The following is an 11,871-nucleotide window of genomic DNA, read 5'->3' on the forward strand; positions in this document are numbered from 1 at the left end:
GGAGTTTTGAATCAAAAACGAAATGATATCGCATATGAATTGGGGTAAAGAAATAGAACAATATAACAACGGAATAGTGGAAAAAACTTAACATTTATCGTTTTATTAATACTTGTAAACAACAAGTAAAGCATTTACATAGTGACCTCTACCCAACTATGATAAATGATTCCAAGACCCAAATTCATATCGACTTAGGCACGGTAGGGCCGATACATCCTTTATCAATATAACTCGGTGGATTAACGTTTAATCGATTCTACTTTTAGAACTCTTGGTCGATAATATTACATTAATAATTATCTATAGCCCAAAACACATCGACAAGGGCACGGTGGGGCCGATACATCCCTTATCAAATACTTTTGTTGAGTTCAATCCAAATTTCGAATGAATGTGTCCATGATCCAAACCCACATTAACTTGGGCACGGTGTGGCCGATACATCCCTTATCAACATGAATTCGGTGGATTAACATTCATCACCCACTTCCCCTACGTAACAAGGTTTGTACCCCGGTGGGGCCGAGCGCACTCCCTCGCGAAATAGGTTTTCATGGTTTCTACTATTTGGTAAGGCTATGTCTCAATTAATTGTTTTAGCGAGAGGTCATGTCAATTTATTATCTATCACGTTTTAAGTGAACTAAAGCGGTGAACTACGATAATTTTAATTGACACGGTCGATAAACTCGATAAAATGACAATGCATGTTTAGTTATGGCGATTTAGCAATGCATGTGACATAAAATAAAATGCAAGCATAAAGATAAATAAATCCTAGTATGGCCTTTCCTAAAATAGAAAAACTATTTAACTATTACATATTCGGAAACCAACTCCATTGGTCCCTTGAACTTTGGTTGTGGCACGCATCTCGAGGTAACACCGTCTTTATGTATCGCCATTCTTGAAGAAATCCGTCTTTTGGGAACTCCGGAATGAATAAAATTACATAATGAATTACATAATTTCCTATTATACATTTGTAACTAAAATAAAATAAAATAAATCTATTAAATTACATAACGGTGATACGAGATCACAATAAAAATTACAACCGAATCGATATTCCCATACATTTCGGGAAATACCAATTAAAATCTAAGGCCATACTAAGTAAAATTACATAATTCAAAATTACATAAATTAAAATTATGACAATCATAAAGGAAAAATGCAGCATTATAATATGTATGAACATGCTCAATTTTTATGCTAAATCGCCTTTTAATTAGCCAATATCGTATATTACTCGGTTTTTACGGATTTGCGTGATTTCAACATTTTATAATCACAAAAATACATAAACTCATATTTATGCATAAGTTAATTACCCTAACCTCTTAGGACTCAAAATATAGTCTTCACTAATAATTTGACCATAATTAACCAATATTTTATAAAATTGTTCATAAATGGACCAAAAATTACAAAAATAAGCTATTAAACTTCAAATAAACCACAAAATTTCAAATAAATTCAAAATTTGAAATTTAAACTCATGAACATTCTGGAAAAATTCCATGACACTCATAATGTTCAAAATCTTAGGTTAAAAATTTGAAATTTTTAGGAAAAACAATGTTGCGGTTTATCGATTTTAATAAAATAATCATAAAAACATGGAAAAATTATTTTCATTAACTTTTCAATTTTAGATCTGAAAAATATAATAAAATGCAACATTAGACGTTTTTCCTAAGTCATAGATTATGTTTTATTAATTTTCCACTAATAATGTCACTATTTATGCTATTTTTCTTCAAAAATTCATAAATCATGCAAAAAGACTTCTTTATAGCCAATTATTTTACACACATCTTGTAAAATTGCATGTGACAACATATTAATTTTCTATGACCAGATTCGAAATTTAACTCATATTAACCTATTTTTCACTTAAATCCGAATTTAATAATGAAAAATTCATTTTTCCAGCATAACAAGTCCAAAAATTATGAAAATTTACAGGTTATCTCAAAATAATATATGTGACAACATATCCAAAAATCAACTTAAAATTCGAAGTATAGCTAATTTTCGACCAAAAATGACATTTTTACTCATAAAATCACATTTAAATGCCATTATTGTAAAATATGAACAATAAAAATCCGAAAAATTAACCAAAATATCCTAAAACATTTTAGGACCAGAAATATTAACATGCATGTAATAATTTCGTGATATATCATAATAACACAAATTTTACAAGTTTTATTTGTTATTCATATAACTCGGAAAAACTTTTAACCAATTTGCATGCAAACAACCGTGGCTCTGATACCGATTGAAGGAAATGTAGATTCATATACATTCTAACATACTCTTATATGTCTAAATAAATTGTCATAAAATTAATTACGGATTTTATGCATGCAAACAAAATAACAAAGAGAAGAAATCATGTTCTTACAATGGGTATTTCGGATTTATAGGGCACAAAAGAAATCTCCTTTTCTTTTGTTCTTGAGCTTTCCTTATGGATGAACAAGATCTAAGTGTAAGATCTCTCCCTAAGCTTTATACCCAAGGCTTTCTCTTAATCTAATTAATATTATTTGATCTAGTATAATATTAATCTTATGAAAAATTTGAACCAAAATAGTTTGGTTTAGGCTCCTAAAACCGGGTAGGAGATGTGGAGAGGAAGAGTGTTATTTTTATCTCTCTAAAAATAATTTTTACATGGTTGAATGAATAATAATAATCACCCACACATACATATGGTGAATGATAATTATTTTAAGTAAAAGAACTCTTGTTCTTTTCTATGTAGAACCGATTGGGAGGGAAGGAGAGCCCAATGCATGGGCTAATTTTTCTACCCAAGAAATGTAGGCTTGCATGGCTACATATAGGTAGATCATCATTGTGTTTTCTCTTATTAAAATAATTAACACAATTTTTCCACTAAAACCCTCTTCATATTTCGGTACTTATAAAATGGAAAGTCCATTTTATATTTTGTCATTTGTCAATTTTGTCACATGTTACATGACATGTTACAATGCAATGTATTTTTATCATATTAAAACTCAACGTATTAATAAAAATACGTCATATACAAAAATCGACTTAGTAATTCATAATTACTTATACCAAAATATTTTACCAATTTATAAATCATATTTATAATAATTCATTCAATTCCGATTGTTTCTTTAAACAATAATTTCATCCGAGTAATGAAACAATTCGATTACTCAGACCGTATCTCATTTAATCACATTTCAATTTGACACGTAAATTTTACTTCCAAAATCGTCCGTCAATTTTTCAAGTAATTTAATTAACTCGTAACATTATACGATTAATTAAATGATCAATTAAGAGTATTGCCCTATAGGTATGACCTAGGGGGTCAACTGATCACCACCGTCACACGACAGTAATGTCAAACTCTAGTCAGCCAATCATTACCGATATATGTTGACCAGTTGACAGTAACAAAATTACTTCCCAATTGTATTCATTAAAATGAGATTTTTAATAATGATATTTAAATCATGTGATCGCACTATTGTTGAGGACACAATTCCCAACATATACATGTTGATAAGGCAAAAGTGCAGGTGATTGAGCAATTGCCTCCTCCCGTGAATGTTAAAGAAGTGAGGTGTTTCCTTGGTCACGCTTGTTTTTATCGGCGTTTCATTAAGGATTTTTCAAAAATCGCTAAACCACTTACCCAATTGCTCCTTAAGGATGCTGTCTTTGAGTTTACTGATGAGTGCCTTTTAGCTTTTAACAGGTTGAAGGAGGCTCTATTTTCTGCGCCAATCATTCAGCTGCCTGATTGGGACCTCCCATTCGAGATTATGTGTGATGCCAGCGATTATGCGATTGGTGCAGTTTTGGGACAGCGGAAGAAGAAAGTTTTGAATGCCATATATTATGCGAGCCGAACTCTGGATGAGGCTCAAGTCAATTATTACACCACCGAGAAGGAGTTTCTAGCTGTAGTTTTTGCCTTAGACAAATTTCGGTCTTATTTGTTAGGTTCTAAGGTTGTTGTTTATACTGACCATGCAGCGCTGAAGACTCTCTTTCTTAAGAAGGATGCGAAGCCGAGGCTTTTGAGGTGGATACTCCTTTTGCAGGAGTTTGATTTGGAGATCGAGATAAGAAAGGTGCGAGAGAATCGGTGGTGACCATCTATCTCATCTGCGGTGTGAGAAAGGGAGGATTCGTTACCCATTAATGATTCTTTTCCCGATGAGAGTCTGTTAGCTATTACTAATTCGGGGTCTTATCCACCTCCGTGGTTTGCTGATTATGCTAATTTTGCTGTGACAGGTAAGATACCACCCGAGCTTTCATGGAAGCAGAAGAAGCGATTCGCTTATGATTCTAGACAATACTTTTGGGACGATCCTTATGTTTTCAAGGAATGCACAGACGGTCTTATCCGGAGATGTGTGCCTCATTGGGAGGTGAAGGATATCCTAGAAGCTTGCCACTCTTCTGCCTATGGTGGTCACCATGGTCCGTCCCGGACTTTGGCTAAGGTACTCTAATCTGGTTTCTATTGGCCAACTTTGCATGCAGATAGTTGCAATTTTGTTGCTGAGTGCGATGCTTGTCAAAGATCGGGGAATATTTGAAAGAGACATGAGATGCCACAGGTAGGCATTCTAGAGGTTGAGATTTTTGATGTCTGGGGCATTGATTATCAAGGACCTTTTCCGAGCAGTCAAGGTAATAAATATATCCTCGTAGCTGTAGATTATGTGTCCAAATGGGTAGAAGCTATCGCTCCTCCCCATTGCGATGTAAAAGCCGTGATTAAGCTGTTTAAAATGATTATTTTCCCTCATTTTGGTGTCCCTAGGGTTGTCATTAGCGATGGTGGAATGCATTTTAAAGAGAAACAACTTAGTGCTTTATTGACTAAATTCGGTGTCCAACATCGTAGAGGGTTGGGGTATCATCCCCAAACTAGTGGTCAGGTTGAGATTTCTAACCGAGAATTGAAAGAAGTTTTAGCTAAAGTTGTTTCTAAATCACGGAAAGATTGGAGTCTTAAGTTAGATGATGTCTTATGGGCTTATAGGACCGCGTTTAAAACGCCGATTGGGATGTCACCATTCCGATTGATTTATGGTAAGACATGTTATTTACCTGTTGAGTTGGAGCGTAAGTCTTGGTGGGCTATATGTGATTTGAATTTGAAACCTAACCTCTCTCGTGATAAACGTATGACTCAGCTGAATGAGTTGGAGGAATTTAGGCTGCTGGCCTATGATAATGCTAGGATCTACAAAGAGAAAACGAAGCGCTGGCACGACAAGAGAATCATTAAGCGCGAGTTCCATATTGGCTATAAGGTACTTCTTTTCAATGCTCGTATCCGTTTATTTCCTGGTAAGCTGAAATCCAGGTGGACTGGCCCTTATACGGTCACAACAGTTACAAAATTCGGACCAGTTGAATTGGAGACCTCATCTGGAGACCGATTCAAAGTTAACGGTCAATACGTGAAACACTATCACGGTGCAGAAGAATTTGTTGGGAAGGTCGAAGTACTGTACTTTGACCCAATTTTAGAAGCTGCAGATTGAGGTAAGAAGGTCATGCGGGACCTCTTAAACCAGCGCTAACCGGGAGGCAACCCGGCTTGTACATTTTTTTGTAATTAGGAACTTTACAGTTTTATTTCATTTGATTTTCATTAGGAGCTTTAGTTATTTCATTTCAATTAGCATTTACTTTTATGGATAGACGTGCGCCTTTGAGAATTTTTTGCAGGTGATTATTTTATGAAAAGTGCGTAGGGTGATTTACTGATTTTTTATGAGAGAAAGACGGGAAATTGAAGTGGCAAAATAAATCATTGACGTAAATAAGATTAGTTTCCAGTACCTGCAGTCGATCGACCAAGCACATCAGTCGATCGACTGAGAAGGAAAAGGGCAGAAGCTGTTTCATAGGGAGATTGGTCGATCGACTGGACTTGATAGTCGATCGACCACCACGCGATATCAGAGAGATGCATAGGGGAAGACTGGTCGATCGACTGGGCCTGATAGTCGATCGACCCCTGCGCGAGATCATAACGCAAGTTAATAAGGGAAGTTTTTACTTCTTTTCTCATTCATTCATTCATACTCTTTCAATCAAAAGAATAGAAAAAACCCTTGTTTCCCCTTTTCGCGATTTTCCTGCCAATCTACCCTTTTACTTCGATTTTTCTTGCTCAAATTCCCGAGTTCTCATCAAAGGAAGCAACAATGACAAAAGGGACGCAACCGATGTTCAGTGGGCAGTCCAGTCAAGGAGCTGCTAAACGGCCGCGGGGTCCGTCGTTAATGATCGAGGACACTACGGATAGTCTACCTGACTATCCACAGGTTACTTTCTCTACCTCTACTCAGCGAGCTAAATTCGTTACCTTTGTCGCAAAAATGAAAGTTCAGGCCACTCGTTTTCTTCATAGGCCAACTTTAGAGAAACTACGGTGTCTTGAATCTGTCGTGTCTCTGCTAAATGGGACAGGGATGTCGGGACTGGTGGACATGGCTGAGTTCACCTACTACACCCTTACCCTTGAGTTTTTCTCATCTTTTGCTTTCGACCAGACCACCTTTGATGCCAATAGGAGTAGTTCTTGTATTTCTTTTCGGCTATTCAATGTCACCTACTCCTTGACATTGGCCGAATTTGCTGGTTATTTGGGTCTTTGTTTCGAGGGTAACACCTCGGAAACTTCTGATGTGCATAGGGTAATGTGGTCATGTATCTCTGACTGGAACGGCCCTAAGAAGACGGGCACTTCCGTCCACTTACCCCTTTTTCGTTATTTTTTTCGGCTAATGGGTAATACCATTTTCGGCCGCAAGGAGTCAAATAATGTTAATACCATTGAATTGTCTATCTTGGCGGGCTATCTGAACATTGAAAGTCGGGTAGCCCATATTTATAACATAGCTTATTTGTCCGCCTCTCACTTTCACACTAGAAGTGAGGTCACTTTTGCCACTATTGTTTGTGGTGGATTGGTGACTCGTATCACCAACCGTCTGGTTCTTCTCTTCCCTCGAGAGGAGGCCCCTCTTGACCCTGACGCACACTTCATGGACCTTGACTACGCCAGGTCTGTGAAGTGGGTTGACTCACGGGGTCGGTGGAAGATTGATTCTTCCATTTGCGACTTCATCCCTGTCCTTGGCCTCCCTCCCATCTTGCCCCTTACCACTGTTTTGGGAGCGACTCGCCCGCCCTTGCCTAGCTACAGGCTCCTTATTAGGGCGGGCACCACTACTGCTAGCACCTCAAGGTGCGCTCATGCCTCCACTTCACAGACCCCCTCCTCCTCCACTCCTGCTCCCCCGGGTTTCCCGGCCACTTTTCCTCCCCCTACACCTATGGTTATCCCTGCGGTCATGGACCAAAGGGCGTTTTCATGTGTGTTGGGTGACCTGTACATGAGTTTTGATCAGCACAGATTAGACACGGCTCTGGCCCTGTACCCAGTTTACGAGGAGTACGCTCGGACGGGGATGCTCCCACGAGGTGCCTGGACTCACCCGTCCTTCTTTGTTCCCCCGGTGGGCGGATACCCTCCGCCTGCTACGAGATCTACTCCCACGACTACTACTGCTGCTGTTGCTGAGGCGGAAGAGGAGAACGACTCGGAGTCCGAGGAGGAGAGTGGTTCTGAGTATGACGGTGGTGACTAGACGCATTCTGACCTCCCCCATTTTTGGCTGGTTTGGGGAGGTCTTCTTTTGTGTGTTTCCGATCCCTTTTTGTTAGTTTCCATTTATTTTGTTGTTTCTTATATTCTTCCCATTATTGCTGTTGATGCTGGTGATTTGCTGTTGAGCACAATGAGGGCATTGTGCGTTTTGGTTCGGGGAGGGTATATGCATATGTCTATTGCATTTGCATTTGTTTTTTTATTGCATTTTCAGTCACACGTCTATTGCATTTTAGCTTGCATTTGTTTTTAATTCAAAAAAAAAATAATAAAAAAATGAAAAACCACCAAAAATTCAAAAAAATCACGTTTACTTTCGCATTTAGGTCGAGTCGGAACGGAATGATTTCAATGATGAGTTTGCATTACATATTGTCTCATTGCCCTTTCCTTGCACTTTGAACATTTCCAAGTATGTCACTTGCATAGTCTACGAGTTTTTGTTGGAATTTGCTAAACGAATAGACTTGACTCAATATTGGCAAGCTACTTAAATTTCTAAGGATAGAGCTTAATAAATCGGTGACATTCATGTCCGATTTCATGTAGGAATGAGAGTAGTTTCTCCTTATAAGGCATGTCACATCAATTTGCATAAACATGAGACTAGTCTACTTGATACCTATATGCATTCGGGTTGGTGGTTTGTTGACACATGTGGTAGGGGTTCCCCTTTCTCATTTTACCTATAAACCTCACATAGCCAAATAGCTTATTTTGTCCCAATTAGCTACATACTATACTTAGCCTACCCTTTCCGAGCTAGTAATGTTAGTGTTTTGGGAATTTTGTGAATGTCTTTTGGTTATTTTGTTCTTCATGAGAAGTTGGAGGTGAGATGGTGGGAAGGAAAGAAAAGAAAAATGAAGAAGAAATAGAAAAAGAAAAAAAGAACTCAGAAAAATGAAAAAAAAAAGTGAACTGAACTGATAGAGAGTAGCAGACCAGCGAAGGTGGTCGATCGGCTGCTGTGATTGGTCGATCGACTGCCAGTCCAGAAACTGAAAAAAAAAATACAAAACAAAAGGAAGAAAAGAAAAGAAAGAAAATGAAAAAAAAAAGAGAATCACATGTATAAATTGATTTTCGGATGGTGATTTCTTAATTCCCATGTGCTATTCATTTTATTTGGGTAATTAATTTTTTTATTGGAGAATTGTGAGTTCTATGCTCATGATAATTGAGCATTGGTTTTTTTTTTTGGTAAGCGGAAGTAAGAAGTGGATTTGTTATAATTTAGTTTAGTGGTTATTAGCTCGGCCTAACCCCTCTTTCCCAAATTCATTTTAGCCTCTTTTTACCTCTAGCCTCACAATTCCAAAATTGCCTCGGCGTGTGTCATGGTCATTAAATGGTTGGAATGCATATGCAGGGTTGTAGAGACTTTATTCATGTTAGATTGCAGGCATGTTCTTATGGGTCGTAGATAGGTGAGAGTCTTATTTTTATTACTCTTTCGTCTTGCACAATATATCTCACCTTATACCTAAATGAGCGAATGAGCGACCCGTGAGAGTCCGATATATATGAGTCTTGCAAGGTCAAAGGTGTGGCAAATTCTTTAACATGTTCAACTCGTTTGCATTTGACAAGATACTTGGATGTTAATAGCTACATTAAATTGGTTGGGTATGATGGTTTGTACTAGCTCTGAGCATGAAATCCGTTCCATTAGAGGTTTTAAGTCAGGTCATAATGCTTGCTTGGGGACAAGCAAGGTTTGGTTTGGGGAGATTTGATACGTGCATATTCTATACACTTTATTTGCAGTTTTGGCACATATTTCTATGCGTATTTGTTAGGTTAAAGCTACTATTTCTCCCGAAACGGTTTACTTTAGAATTTCTATGATTTATTGTAGGAATGAGTGGAAGTAAGCTAAATCAAGCTTAAAACGTCCCCCTGAAGCAACTTTATGGAAACTTGGAAGATGGGAGTTCAGACATGTTCACCTCGGGATGCGTGCATGGAGTGAAGAGGCTGTTTTGAAGAGAAAAGGATGTTTCTGCACAAAGTAGTTGGTCGATCGACTATCTTGCTCAGTCGATCGACCGTGGAAGTTCAGCAGAGGAGCATCACTGTACTGGCTGGTCAATCGACCGTGCCACTTGGTCGATCGACCAAGCCGCGACCTGTGATTTATTTTACGCATTAGACTTTTGAAAGCCCATTTGTAATTACCTTTTGGGTAGAACATTTATCAGTAGTACGCAACAATAATTTAGGTTATGCTTTTCATTATTGAGGAACGAAAGTTTCAGATCTAGTTTTGGGGAAACAAGAAAGTGTAGACTACGGATTTCAATTCAATTGCCTTTGTTCATCAATTCTTAGTAAGCTTTAATGCAACTTCCATCTTCTTTTATTTCTAATCAATTTAATTCTTATTGTTATTAGTTATATTCAAGCAATTCAGTGTTAATCTTTTGTCTTAAATTCAATTTCAATTATGTCAATCTTATTCTTTGCCTTCAATTTTGCAATTGTTATTTTTTTAATCATGCATAGCTAATTTTCTTGATTGGGAACGAGGTGAGCCATGGCGTAAATTAGGGTTAATTTTGTTAGTATGAATTCTTCCGTATCGATCTTATTACCTTTTGATAAACCCGTCTTGCTAGATTGAAAGATTAGTAGGTTAGGTTTTTATTGGGTTTGAAATTTCCTTTAAGCGAAAGCTTTGAGAAATTCTTGGGAATTAAAAGACCGTAAGGTTATTGAGCATTGATCGAAAGACTTGCTCATGTTCCCTGAGACCGTATTACAAGACCTCTGTTATCTTCTTGACCTGCCCTTAGCCATGGTGAACCGAAGTTCCTAATCTCTCTTTTATCTTATTTGCGAATTCACTCATATTGTCAATTAGTATCTAGAATCAAATAATTTCAAAACCCCCATTCAATTGTTACTTTTATAGACTGAAAATAGCAAATAGAATTGATCTTGTCTCTCTGTGGTTCGATCCTTACTATCACTAGCTATAGTTTTAGTTCAGATTTATAAATTTAATTTTGATACAAAACGACGGTATCATCGAGATTGAAAGGACCTTAACCAAGAATAGAAAAGTTGCTAGAAGTAATTCAAGAGTTGTTGGTATTGGAGAGATTGTGGACATTCAACCAAATAACATTGAGTTTACTCACCCTTTTGCAACAGAAGGAGAAGATAACCCAATTCAAAATCCACCACAAAATCAACCCACAATACCTAAATTTTCATCACATTTCGTACTAACCGAGGAGAACCTACCAAACGGTACTCCTACACCACCACATTTAACCGGTAATTTCATTCCCAAATCCGCATTCATACAATAAGTTGAGAGAAGTCAATTTGGAGGGATGCCTAGTGAAGACCCTCATTATGGAGACTTTTTGTGACTATTGTGATGCAATTTCTCACACCGGAGTTACTCAAGACCAAATCCGATGGGTGTTGTTTCCTTTTTCTTTAATCGGTACCGCAAAGGAATGGTTGAAGAGCCTAGACAAGGCTACACTTGGTATTGATTCATGGAAGAAGTTAGCATTTGCCTTCTACAAGAAATTCTATCCCCCCAGAGAAGACTAATATGTTGAGAGCCCAAATCACCGGGTTCAAGCAAAGGGATGAGGAATCGTTATATGAAGCATGGGAGAGATTTAAGGACACTTGTCGTTCTTGTCCACACCATGGACTTAGTGAGTGGTTCCTTGTGCAACAATTTTGGAACGGCCTATATGAAGACTCCCGCAATATTCTCGATATGGGATCCAATGGGATGTTTACCGAAGTTGATGATAATTAAACATGGGCTACAATAGAAGAGATGGCGGTTCATAATTCCCAGTATAGTAGGCCTCGAAAGGCCACAAGAGGAGGAAAGCATGAGGTAGATTCCATCACTCAATTGGGTGCTCAACTAAGTGCTCATATTGACACCATCAATTTGAAGTTTGAGAAGGCCATGGCTAAGCTTGATGGAGCTTCCAAATCACTCAAACAACATGTTAATGCTATGGTGGCATCATCCTCAATCCCAAGTGGAGTATGTGAAAGTTGTGGAACCTTGGGACATGATCAAAGTGAATGTAGGGGAACAAATGAACAACTCAATGCTTTCCCAGCATACAAGAGTGGTACCCCTTATTCCAACTACTATAATGAGAACACCAAATTCCATC

The 11,871-nt window shown here is 37.7% G+C and overlaps 1 non-coding gene across 1 annotated transcript; it reads right to left on the reverse strand.

Annotated features, from left to right (window-relative positions):
• Positions 1 to 11,279: 11,279 nt before the first annotated feature.
• LOC141603652 (small nucleolar RNA R71) lies at positions 11,280 to 11,386 on the reverse strand. Its single transcript, XR_012525512.1, has one exon. It is a non-coding gene; the product is annotated as a small nucleolar RNA R71 (small nucleolar RNA).
• Between the last annotated feature and the right edge of the window lie 485 nt (positions 11,387 to 11,871).

Source organism: Silene latifolia, chromosome 9 (genome assembly GCF_048544455.1).
Source record: "Silene latifolia isolate original U9 population chromosome 9, ASM4854445v1, whole genome shotgun sequence".
Lineage (NCBI taxonomy): Eukaryota > Viridiplantae > Streptophyta > Magnoliopsida > Caryophyllales > Caryophyllaceae > Silene > Silene latifolia.